This window comes from Pristiophorus japonicus, unplaced genomic scaffold, assembly GCF_044704955.1.
Source record: "Pristiophorus japonicus isolate sPriJap1 unplaced genomic scaffold, sPriJap1.hap1 HAP1_SCAFFOLD_43, whole genome shotgun sequence".
NCBI classification, from domain to species: Eukaryota; Metazoa; Chordata; class Chondrichthyes; family Pristiophoridae; genus Pristiophorus; species Pristiophorus japonicus.
This window is the reverse complement of record NW_027254201.1, coordinates 3,864,465-3,876,175: the sequence shown is the minus strand read 5'-3', so window position 1 is coordinate 3,876,175 and position 11,711 is coordinate 3,864,465.

Here is an 11,711-nt window from a genome sequence, read left to right as displayed (position 1 = left end):
TGTCCCTGCCGGAGGGACCCTTTACCGGCCTCTTCTGTCACTGGCCGAAGGGACCCGGTACCGGCCTCTTCTGTCCCTGGCCGAAGGGACCCGATATCGGCCTTTTCTGTCCCTGGCCGAAGGGTCTCTGTAACAGCTTCTTCTGTCACTGGCCGAAGGGACCCGGTAACGGCCTCTTCTGTCGCTGGCCGAAGGGACTCGGTACCGGCCTCTTCTGTCCCTGGCCGAAGGGACCCAGTACCGGCCGCTGCTGTCCCTGGCCGAAGGACCATCGGCTTATCAGATCTAACATCAACATTAAATTTGCCCCAAAACAGAGGGGGCAGCAGAAGCAGTTCCACAAAAAGTTAAAGCCGGGGCACTTAGAGAGCAAGCTAAGAGCCACATACAGTCAGCGCCTCACAGTCAATCTGTCGTGCCTTGATGACACTGAGATGCTGAATCACAATAGAGCTTGGTCTGTCCTCCAGGCCTCTTTATAAAGTGCCTGTGAAGAGACACTTCGTCACTCAACCAGAAAATACCAGGCCTGGTTGATGAAAAGGATCAGGAGATCGAAGAACTAATAAATTGCAAGCACAATACATTTCTAAGCATCAAGCAACAGCCCAACTGGGGAGCTGCAAAACAACATTACAGCCTGCTCAAGGCACAGGTTCAACAAAAAAACCAGGACCGAAAGAATAGGTGATGGATGGAGAAGCACAGGAAATACAACAACAGGTCGACAGCCACGATATGCGAGAATTTTTCGCTGCAATCAAGCCACCTGCGGTCCAAATTCTGGAGGCTCCAACCCACTCCAAGAACGAGGAAACACATTAAGGACACCGAGGTTTTCAGGGCCCGATGAAAGGGACACTTTGAAGATCTCCTCAATCAAGACGCTGCCTTTGACTCGAGTGTTCTCGAATCTATCCCGCAGCTTGCAACCTATCATCAACTCAGTGAAACTCCAAACTTGCACGAGGTCGGCAAAACTATAAAACAGCTTAAGAATAAAAGTGCAGATGGAATCAGTGCTGAGGCGCTAAAATACAGTGGAGAGGCGCTGTTGGCGCGGATACATGACCTCACCTCTCTCATCTGGAGGGAGGAGAGCATGCCTGGAGATCTGAGAGATGCAATGACTGTGACCATTTTAAAAAAGGTGGCAACTACAGGGGAATCTCCCTGCTTTCATGCACTGGGAAAGTTTTTGCTCGAGTTCTCCTTAATCATCTTCTCACTGTGGCCGAGGAGCTCCTGCCGGAATCACAATGCGGATTTCGTCCCCTATGGGGCACAACCGATATGATCTTTGCAGCAGGCCAGTTGCAGAAAAAATGCAGAGAGCAGCGTCAACCCTGTAATGGTTCCATTACAGCCGCAATCCATGTCGACACCGGGGTCAAACAGGGCGGTGTAATCGCTCCAAACCTCTTTTCAATCTTCCTCGCCGTCATGCTCCACCTCACAATCAACAAACTCCCCGCTGGAGTGGAATTAAACAACAGAACAAGTGGGAAGCTGGTAAAACTACACTGCCTCCAGGCCAGGTCCAAGATCACCCCAACCTCTGTCCTTCAACTGCAGTATGCGGACGATGCCTGCGACATTGCACATTCAGAGGCTAAATTCCAGGATATAGTCAATGTATTCACTGAGGCATATTGAAGCATGGGCCTTCCGCTTAACATTCGTAAGACAAAGGACCTTCACCAGCCTGTCATCGCCACACAGCGCTGCCCTCCGATGATCAAGGTCCACTGCGCGGCACTGGACAACGTGGACCATTTCCGAGATCTCTGGAGCCTCTTATCAACAAAGGCAAACATTGATGTGGAGTTTCAGCATCGCCTCCAGTTCACCAGCGCAGGCTTCGGCTGCCAGCGGAAAAGAGTGTTTGAAGACAGGCCCTTAAATCTACCATCAAAGTCTTGGTCTACAGGGCTACAGTAATACCTGCCCTCCTATATGGGTCAGAGGCATGGACGATGTACAGAAGGCACCTGAAGCCGCTGGAGATATTTCACCAATGGTGTCTCCGCAAAAACCTGCAAATCTCCTGGGAGGACAGGTGCACCAACATCAGTGTCCTCGAGGAGGCTATCTTCCCCAGTATTGAAGCACTGACCTCAGTCTATCAGCCTCGCTGGGCAGGACACATAGTACAAATGCCAGATACAAGACTCCCGAAGCAAATGCTTTATGCAGAGCTGCTTCACGGTAAACTGGCCAAAGGAGTACAGTGGAAACGTTATAAGGACACCCTCCAAGCCTCGCTGGTTAAGTGCGACATAAATAAAAAGAGAGCCTGCGGTTCGATATGTACGGCCATACTACTCTGAAAAATCCTGATCTCATCACATCTCGAATACAATGCAGAGTCAGGCCTGGTTAGTAATTAAAAGGGAGACTGCCTGGGAATTCCAGGTGCAGTTGGCATTTGCTTCTGCCACAGGCCGCTCATGGTTCTGCACACACACGACCGTTAATCCATCAACAACCTTTTTGCTGCTCTCTCTTTCTCAATTTCCTTTCACCATTTATTTTCTGCACATTCTCCTGCTGCTATACAAATGCAAGGTAGTCGACGCACGGGGCGAAAGAATGCAGAAGAACAAAATAAGTTGGCAAAAAACTACATGCTGGCAGAGGGGCACCAGGACGCAGCAGCTGAGTGGAGAGACAAGGTGCATCGGAACCTCGGAGGGACAAACAGGAACAGAACAAAGAATAATGTAGGAAGAGCTGAAATTCAATGCAGGTTAAAAGCAAAGCCACCTAGCATGCTGCTGGAATGCATGTGTCTTAATGGGAGGACTGTTACAAATGAGATTGGCGAATTGCATTGGAAATTAAAGCATTTTGGCGATTTAGGGGCGTGAACGCTTTTTTTTGAGGAGCAGAGTTTTGGGGTTGGGAAGATTTGAGGTGCTGAGAGATTTTGAGGTTGGCGACCGTGAGATTTGGGGGTGAGTGAGGGAATGGTGATGGTCATGTCGTTTTGAAATTTGAGGCAACGCAATCAAGGGAGTAGGGCTTGCAGTTTGTTATGTGGGAGGCAGAGCAGCAAGAGGTGGGGGTGGCGGAAGGAAAATTTAGAAATTATAATTGAGTGCAGATGACAAGTGTGACTGCACAGAATGAGAAAAAGAAATGAAAAACAGCAGTATGTCCGTTTAGTTAAAGAGAAAGCGACTGTGCAGATGTCAACGGCCACGTTAGTTTATAAACGCCCAATATCGTGTGACTTCGGAAATTAAGCAGACTCTGGCTTTGTTGATACTTGGACGGGAGCCCGCCTGGGAATTCCAGGTGCAGGAGCCATTTGCTGCCGCCACGTGCCGCTCAGGGTAATGCGCAGATACTGCCGTTAATCCATCAGCACTCCTTTTGCTCCTCTCTCTCTCATTTTCCTTTCACCATTGCTTTCCTGCACTTTCTCCTGCTGCTACACAAATGCAAGGGGGTCGACGCAGGGGGCGAAAGGACGAAGAAAAACTAAATTAATAGCAAAAAACCACAAGCTGGCGGAGGAGCACCACGATGCAGCAGCAGAGAGGAGAGACAAGGTGCATCGAAACCTGGGAGCGACAAATAGCAACAGAACTAAGAATAGTGCAGGATGAGCAGCAAGTCAATGCAGGAAAAAAGCAAAGGCAACTAGCAGGCTGGTGGAATGCATGTGTGTTAATGTGAGGAGTTAATTGTCACATGGGGTTCTGAAATGTGGCTACAAGATAGTCCTGGCTTAAAAATGAGTAGGAGTAGAATTTAAACATTGCTGGCGATTTGGTGGCATTGAAGGCTTTTTTTGGGGTGAGTTCAGACTTGGGGATGGGCGGATCTTGGGGAAGACCGATTCGACTTTGGCGAGCATGTGATTTCGGGGTGAGTAAGTGAATGATTTGGGTGTGAGAGAGGGAATGTTGAAAGTCAGGGTGTTTTGAAGCTTGAGGCAAGACAATGAAGGTGATAGGGCTTGTAGTTTGTTTGCGTGGGAGACCGAGCAGTAAGAGGTGGGTGTGGCAGAAGGAAAATGGTGAAATTAAAGTTGAGTGCTGTCTCCTTGTTTGAATGCATAGAATGAGAAAAAGAAATGAAGAACAGACGTTTGTCGGTTTAAGTAAAGAGAAATTCCATGTCCTGATGCCTATGGCCACACTAGTCTGAAAACGCCCAATCTCATCCGATCTCGGAACCTCCGCAGAGTCAGGCCTGATTAGCATTTGGATTTGAGACCTTCTGGGAATGCCAGGTGCAGTACGATTTTGCTGCCACCACAGGCTGCTCGCAACATTCACACTGCCGTCAACCAATCAACAAGCTTTTCGCTTCTCCCTCCTGCACTTAATTTCTCTCTCACCCTCTCCCTTTATTTCAAGGCAAAAAAAAGGGCAAAATTGCAGCAAAATTCTGAAGGGACAAATTGTCTTAAAAAGACAAGCCTGAAGGCTCTGTGCCTCAATCCGAGGATTATTCGGAATAAGTTGCGCAGACAGCAGTTATCGGATATGATCTAATTGGCATCTTGGAGACATGGCTCCCGATTGACCAAGGTTGGGAACTCAACATCCAGGGGTCTTCAACTTTTAGGAAAGATAGGCAGAGAGGAAAAGGAGGGAGGGTGTCGTTGTTGGGTAAAGAGGAAAAAAATGCAATAGCAAGGAGGGATATTAACGTGAATGATTTGGAATTTGTATGGGTGGAGCTGCGGAATACCAAAGGGCAGAAAACGCTAGTGGGAGTTGTGTATAGACAACCAAGCAGTAGTAGTGAGGACGGCGACAGCATCAAACAAGAAATAAGAGATGTGTGCAATAAATGTACAAGAGTTATCATGGGCGACTTTAATCGACATATTGCTTGGGTTAAATCAAACTGGTTGCAATGTGGTGGACGAAGATTTCCTGGAGTGGATTAGGGATTGTTTTCTATACCAATATGAAGAGGAACCATCTAGAGAGCTGACCATACTAGACTGGGTGATGTGTAATGAGAAAGGACTCATTAGCAATCTTGTTGTGCGAGGACCCTTGGGTAAGACTACCATAATATGGTAGAATTCTTTATGAAGATGGAGAGATACGCAGTTAATTCGGAAAATATGGTCCTCAACTTAAGGAAAGGTAAATTCGACGGCATGAGGTGTGAATTGGCTAGAATAGACTGGCAAAGGATACGTAAAAGGTTGACGGTGGATACGCAATGCAACCTTTAAAGGTCGCATGGATGAAATTCAGCCATTTTACATCCCTTTCTGGAATTTTAAAAAAACGGGGAAGGTGGCTCAACCGTGGCTAACAAGGGAAATTAAGGATAGTGTTAAACCCAAGGAAGAGGCATACAAATTGGCGAGAAAAAGCAACAAACCTAAGGACTGCGCGAGGTTTAGAATTCAACAGAGGAGGACGAAGGATTTGATTATGAGGCGGAAAATAGATTACGAGAGGGAGCTTGAAGGGATCGTAAAAACTGACTGCTAAAGCTTTTATAAATATGTGAAGAGAAAAAGATTAGTGAAGACAATGGTAGGTCACTTGCAGTCTGATTCAGCTGAATTTATAATGTGGAACAAAGAAATGGCAGACCAATTGATCAAATACTTCGGTTCTGTTTTCACGAGGGAAGACATCAGTAACCTTTCTAATGCACTACGGGACAGTGGGTCTCGTGAGAAGGAAGAACTGAAGGATATCCCTATGAGGCAGGAGATTGTGTTAGGTAAATTGATGGGATTGAAGGCCGATAAATCCCGGAGGCCTGATAATCTTTATCCCAGAGTACTTAAGGAAGTGGCCCCAGAAGTAGTGGATGCATTGCTGATTATTTTACAACAATCTATCGACTCTGGATCAGTTCCTATGGACTGGATGGTAGCTAATGTCACTCCACCTTTTTAAAAGGGGGGAGAGAGAAAATGGGTAAGTATAGCCCGGTTAGCCTGACATCAGTAGGAGGGGAAAGGTTGGAATCAATCATTATGGATGAAACAGCAGCGCATTTGGAAAGCAGTGATAGGATCGTTCCATGTCAGCATGTATTTATGAAAGCGAAATCAGTCTTGACGAATCTGCTCGAACTTTTTGACGAGTGGAGTGCGGCAAGGCTCAATGCTGCGACCTCAGCTCTTTACAATATTATTAACGATTTACATGAAGGAATTGAGTGTAATATCTCCAAGTTTGCAGATGACACTAAACTGGATGGCATTGTGAGCAATGAGGAGGACACTAATAGGCAGAAGGGTTACCTGGACGTTTAGGTGAGTGGCCAAATGAAATACAGATTATCGTTTTTAGGGACAAAAACAGGACGGCAGGATATTATCTGAATGGTGGCAGATTATTAAAAGAGGAGTTGCAACGAGAGCTCGGTGTCATGGTCCATCAGTCATTGAAAGCTGGCATGCAGGTACAGCAAGCGGTGAAAAATGCAAAAGCTTTGTTGGTATGTTGGCCTTCACAGCTGGAAGATTTGAGTATAGGAGCAGGGAGGACTTACTGCAATTGTACAGGGCCTTAGTGAGGGCTCACCTGGAATATTGTGCTCAGTTTTGGTCTCCTAATCTGAGGAAGGACGTTCTTGCTATTGATGGAGTTCAGCGAAGGTTCACCAGACTGATTCCAGGGATGTCATGTGAGGAGAGATTGGATCAACTGGGACTTTATTCACTGGAGGTTAGAAGGATGAGAGGGGATCTCGTAAAAATGTATCAGATTCTGACGGGATTGGATAGGTTAGATGCGGGAAGAATGTTCCCGATGTTGGGGAAGTCAAGTACCCGGGGACATAAGCTTATGATAAGAGGTCGGCAATTTAAGACTGAGATAAGAGAAACTTCTTCACTCAGAGAGTTGTTAACCTGTGGAATTCCCTGCCGCAGAGAGTTGTTGATGCCAGTTCATTGGTTCTATTCAAGAGGGAGTTAAAAATGACAATTACGGCTAAGTGGATCAAGGGATATGGAGATAAAGCAGGAATGGGGTACAGAGGGAGTGATCAGCCATTATCTTATTGAATGGTGGCTCAGTCTCCAAGGAACGAATGGCCTACTCCTGCACCTATTTTGACTATTTCGATGTTTCGATATTTTCCAAATCGTTGCTGCTGATTCTCCTGCTGCCATAGAAAGTCAAGGCGGTTGATGCATATCCAAGCAAAAAACACAGCAAAAAAATAACCGAGCAAAACAACACAAGCAAACCTGTAACTCCTTATCATCCAATGTATCACAGATCAAATTCAGACGTTCCGCTTTAACTAACACATCGTAGCACAATTCTGCAACAAAGTAGGGACAGGTCTGATAAATACTTGGATAGATGTTTTAATACCAGTTGTACGAGGCTGTTCCTATTAGTCGAGGTTATCGCTGCCTTCATTCAGCATTTTATCTGCTATTGTTTCCTTGGAGCAGAGGAGGCTGATGGGCGACAGCATTAAGGTGAATAAAATTAGGAGGGCCTCGATTATGTTGATTAAAAGGGCCAATGTCCCATAGTAGATGGGTCAACAACCAGGGGGCATAAATTAAAAGAAATTCGTATAAGGGTTAACGGGAATTAAAAGGGAACATTCTTCAACCAGATATGTGTGGGTATCGGAAGTTACTGCCTGAAAGTGTGGTGGAGGGAGAAACCCTCACCACATTTCAAAAGTACTTAGATGTTAATTTGAAATGCCGTAAAGTGCACGGTTACACAGCGAAAACAGGATATTTTTTGGCCGGTGCAAATACCATGGGTCGAAAAGGCCTCCTTCCATGCTGTAAACTTGTATGATTATATCATTATCGGTTAGCTTTACTTTCATGATGCAAAACTTGGCGATTGGCAAATTAATGGTGTTTCCAGTGATAAAATGTTCATGCAAGCTGGGGCTCGAACTCAGGAACCTGAGATAAAGAGTTTTATGAGGGTAACTGTTCGCGGAGCTTTGGTTCGAACCGCGGCATTTTGTATACCAGTGAAGGGCGTTGAACCACTGATGATGCTGCATTCGCCGCTTTCAGACAGCAGTTGCTGATTGGAGAGTGCGGGCTCGGAATGATGGGCCTTGTCCCGCCATCACTCACTCTGGAGCTGGGGAAGAGCGATTCGTCGATGGGTTTGTTTGTGGCTTTGATCTTCGATGCGGCGCGGCAGGATCCTTTAATAACTCTCACAGCTGAACTGAATGCACGGAATGTGCAGATTTGAGATGGGGTTTCTTCACCGTCAGGGCTGCAAACTGGAGTGAATGAGAAACACTGTGTAAAAATTCAGTTTGTACATAACTGTGCAGATAAATCAGCAAATGCAACAGCGTCATGAGGCACTGCATTCTGTTAATTTTGGACCACGAATATGAATTATTCAACTTGTTTTAATCATTAATGGAACACATTTGTAAAATGTTTCCGTCTGGTTTTGAACCGGGGACTTTTCGAGTGTTAGGTAAACGTCACAACCACTACACTACAGAAACGCTGTAGTAGTGTTGATCTTGGGAACATAACTAGAGCTTTAAGCTTAACAACTGCCTGACACTTCAGGAGCTTGCTTTGAGAGTATAGAGTGACGGTGCTGTATTGAGCAACGTTTTGAGTGTGGCAAGAATTGATCCCGTGTTTCTCTGTCTCTGTACATAGGAACAGGAGAGGCCATTCCTCATCAAGTGGTTAGAATTTGGACAACACTGCTTAAAAGGGCGGTGGAGGCAGACTCAATCTTCTCTTTCAAAACGGAGTTGGATAAGTATTAGAAGGAATAAAATTGCACAGCTGCGGGTAAATGACAGGGCGCGTGAGACTGGTTGAGATTTGGGATGGGCTCGACGGGCCATTCCCTTATTCTGTGATTCTATAAGTTAGTGGCACATTTAATAGTGTGCATGGTAGCAGAATATTGCAAAGCGACATGAATTGAGTCGGCAGAGCTGGAGGTATCTAATTCAGAAGATTCGGTGCGCGATAATTCGGGTTTAATGACTTTAAAAAGCATCATTTTTGTTTTGTGAAGTTTCGGTCAGATAAATGTTTGTGAAAGGAATTTTTGGGTGAAAGGGACTCAAGATTTAATCTTCCTTCTGGATGGTGGCGTCATATTTCTTCTCGATGTTATTCTTCCAGAATGTATATTTTCTTTGCTGTTTCACAATAACGATTCTCTTCCTTTACAGTCCATCTCACTATATCCCCAGTCTAATGTATTGTTACCAGCAATGAACATTTTGAAGCAGACCACCAAAGCACAGTGTCTAAAATGGTTTAAGAGGCAAATTGCAGAGCAGAGACAAATTATTTTATTGAAGACTCTCCTTCAGTTAACATTTCTTTAGTTGTGCAAATGAAGATCATCAGTTAATTAAAAATGTTTTCCCGTGAAAGCAGGATAACATTTAACGATGATACATTCTCTCCAGTATGAAAGGCACTGGTTAATAAGGACAGTCCGCACGATTTGTAAAGGAATGGTCGCGTTTGACTAACTTGAATGCACTTTTGGAGGAGGTCACCAGGAGGGTTGATCATTAGTGCCTATGATGTAGTGTATATGGATTGTATTAATGCTTTCGCTAAGGTCCCAGATGGCAGACTAGTGATGAAAGTAAAATCCCATGGGATCCAGGGCAAAGTGGCAAATTGGATCCAAAATTTGTTCAGACGCAGGAAGCAAAGGTTGATGTTTGATGGGAGTTTTTGTGACTGGAAGGATGTTTCCAGTGGGGTTCCGCAATTTTCAGTGCTAGGTCCACTGCTTTTTGTGGTATTTTTCAATTATCTAAACTTGAATATCGGGGTTATGATTAAGAAGCCTTCAGGTGGTCGTAAAATAGGCAGTGTCGGTGATAATGAAGAAAAAAGATGGAGACTCAGGAAGATATTAATCAACTGGTAAGGTGGCAGAAAAGTGGCAAATGGAATTTGAATCGGAGACGTGTGACATCGTGCATTTGTGGATGGCTAACTACGAAAGGGAATAAACATCGACTGTAGAACATTGAGAAGTGCAGAGGAGCAAAGGGCACTGTCAATGCATGTTCAAAGATGCCTGAATGTAGCTGGCCAGTTGGATAAGTTGGTTCAGACGGCATACAGAATGTTTGCAGTTATTGGCAGAGGCATGACATTGAAGAGCAAGTGGGTTATGCTAGAACTGTATACAATTTTGATTAGCCCACAGCTGGAGTACTGCGTGGAGTTCTGGTCACCGCATTGAAGGAAGGACGAGATTGTGCTGAAGAGGGTACAGAGGAGATTTATGTAGAATATTTCCGGGAGTGGAGCAACTTTGTTATGAGGACAGATTGGATCGGCTCGGTTTGTTTCCTTGGAACAGAGGAGGCTGATGGGCGACAGCATTAAGGTGTAAAATTTAGGAGAGGACTAAATATTGTTGATTAAAAGGGCCTCCTTGCCATAGGTGAGTTGTCAACAAGCAGGGGGCATTATTTAAAAGTAATTAGTACAAGGGTTAAAGGAGTTTTGAAGGGAACACTATTCATGCAGATGTTTGTGGGGGCCTGGAACTCACTGCCTGAAAGTTTGGTGCAGGCAGAAACATTCATCCCATTTCCAAAGTACTTGGATGTGAACTTGAAATGCAGTAATGTGCAGGGCTACACACCTAATACTGGACATGTGTTGGCAGGTTCGGATACATTGGGTCATAAAGGACTCCTTCCATGCTGTAACTTTCGATGATTATATAATTGTCGGTTCGCATTACTTTCATGATGTAAAACGAGGTGATCAGCTAATTAATGGTGTTTGCAGTGAAAAAATGTTCGTGCAAGCTGGGGATCGAACTACTAATATGAATGATTAATTTTTTTCTAATAATTAATGGAATACGTTTGCAAAATGTTTCCATTCGATTTCAAACCTGGGACCTTTAGCGTGTTAGGCAAACATGATAACAACTGCACTATGGAAACGCATGTCAGAAGTAGCGTTGGGAACATAACCAGAGCTTTAATCTCAACAGCTGGACTACACTTCTGGAGCTTGCGTTACGAGAATAGGAAGTCGATGCCATATTTAGCAATGTTTTGAGTTTGTCAGCAATTGATCTCTTGTTTCTCAGACTTTTTACATTGGACCAGGAATGGCCATTGTTCATCAAGTGGTTAGAATTGGAATACACTGCTTTAAATTGCAATGGAGACAGACGCAATCTTATCTTTCAAAAGGCATTTGGATAAGTATCTGAAGGAATGAAATTGCACAGCTGCGGATAAATGACGAGGGAGTATGAAGAGTTGAGAGTTGACATGGGCTCGACGGGCCGAATGTGGTTCTTCCATGATTTAATCATTCACTTATTCTGTAATTATATAAGTTAGTGGCACATTTAATAGCGTGCATGGATACATAATATTTAAAAGGGACATGGATTGAGACGGCTTAAATAGAGGCATCTGATTCAGAAGATTCGGGAGCGTGAAAATTCGGGTTTAATGACTTTGAAAGGAACAATTTTCTTTTGTGAAGCTTTGGTCAGAGAAATGTTCGTGAAGTAATTTTTAGCAGGACGGGAGTCAGCATTTCATCTCCTTTTTGGCTACGGGGTCACATTTCTTTTCGAAGTTATTGTATTCCTAACACAGGTGTGACTGCACACAGGGAGGTTAAAGTAACAGTGATCTCAGTCTTTATTAAGACACTCAAGAGTGAGGAACAGGCCCGAGGGGCCAGCTTATATACTGTGCTCGCAAGGGATGTTGGGATCCCTTGGGTCTTC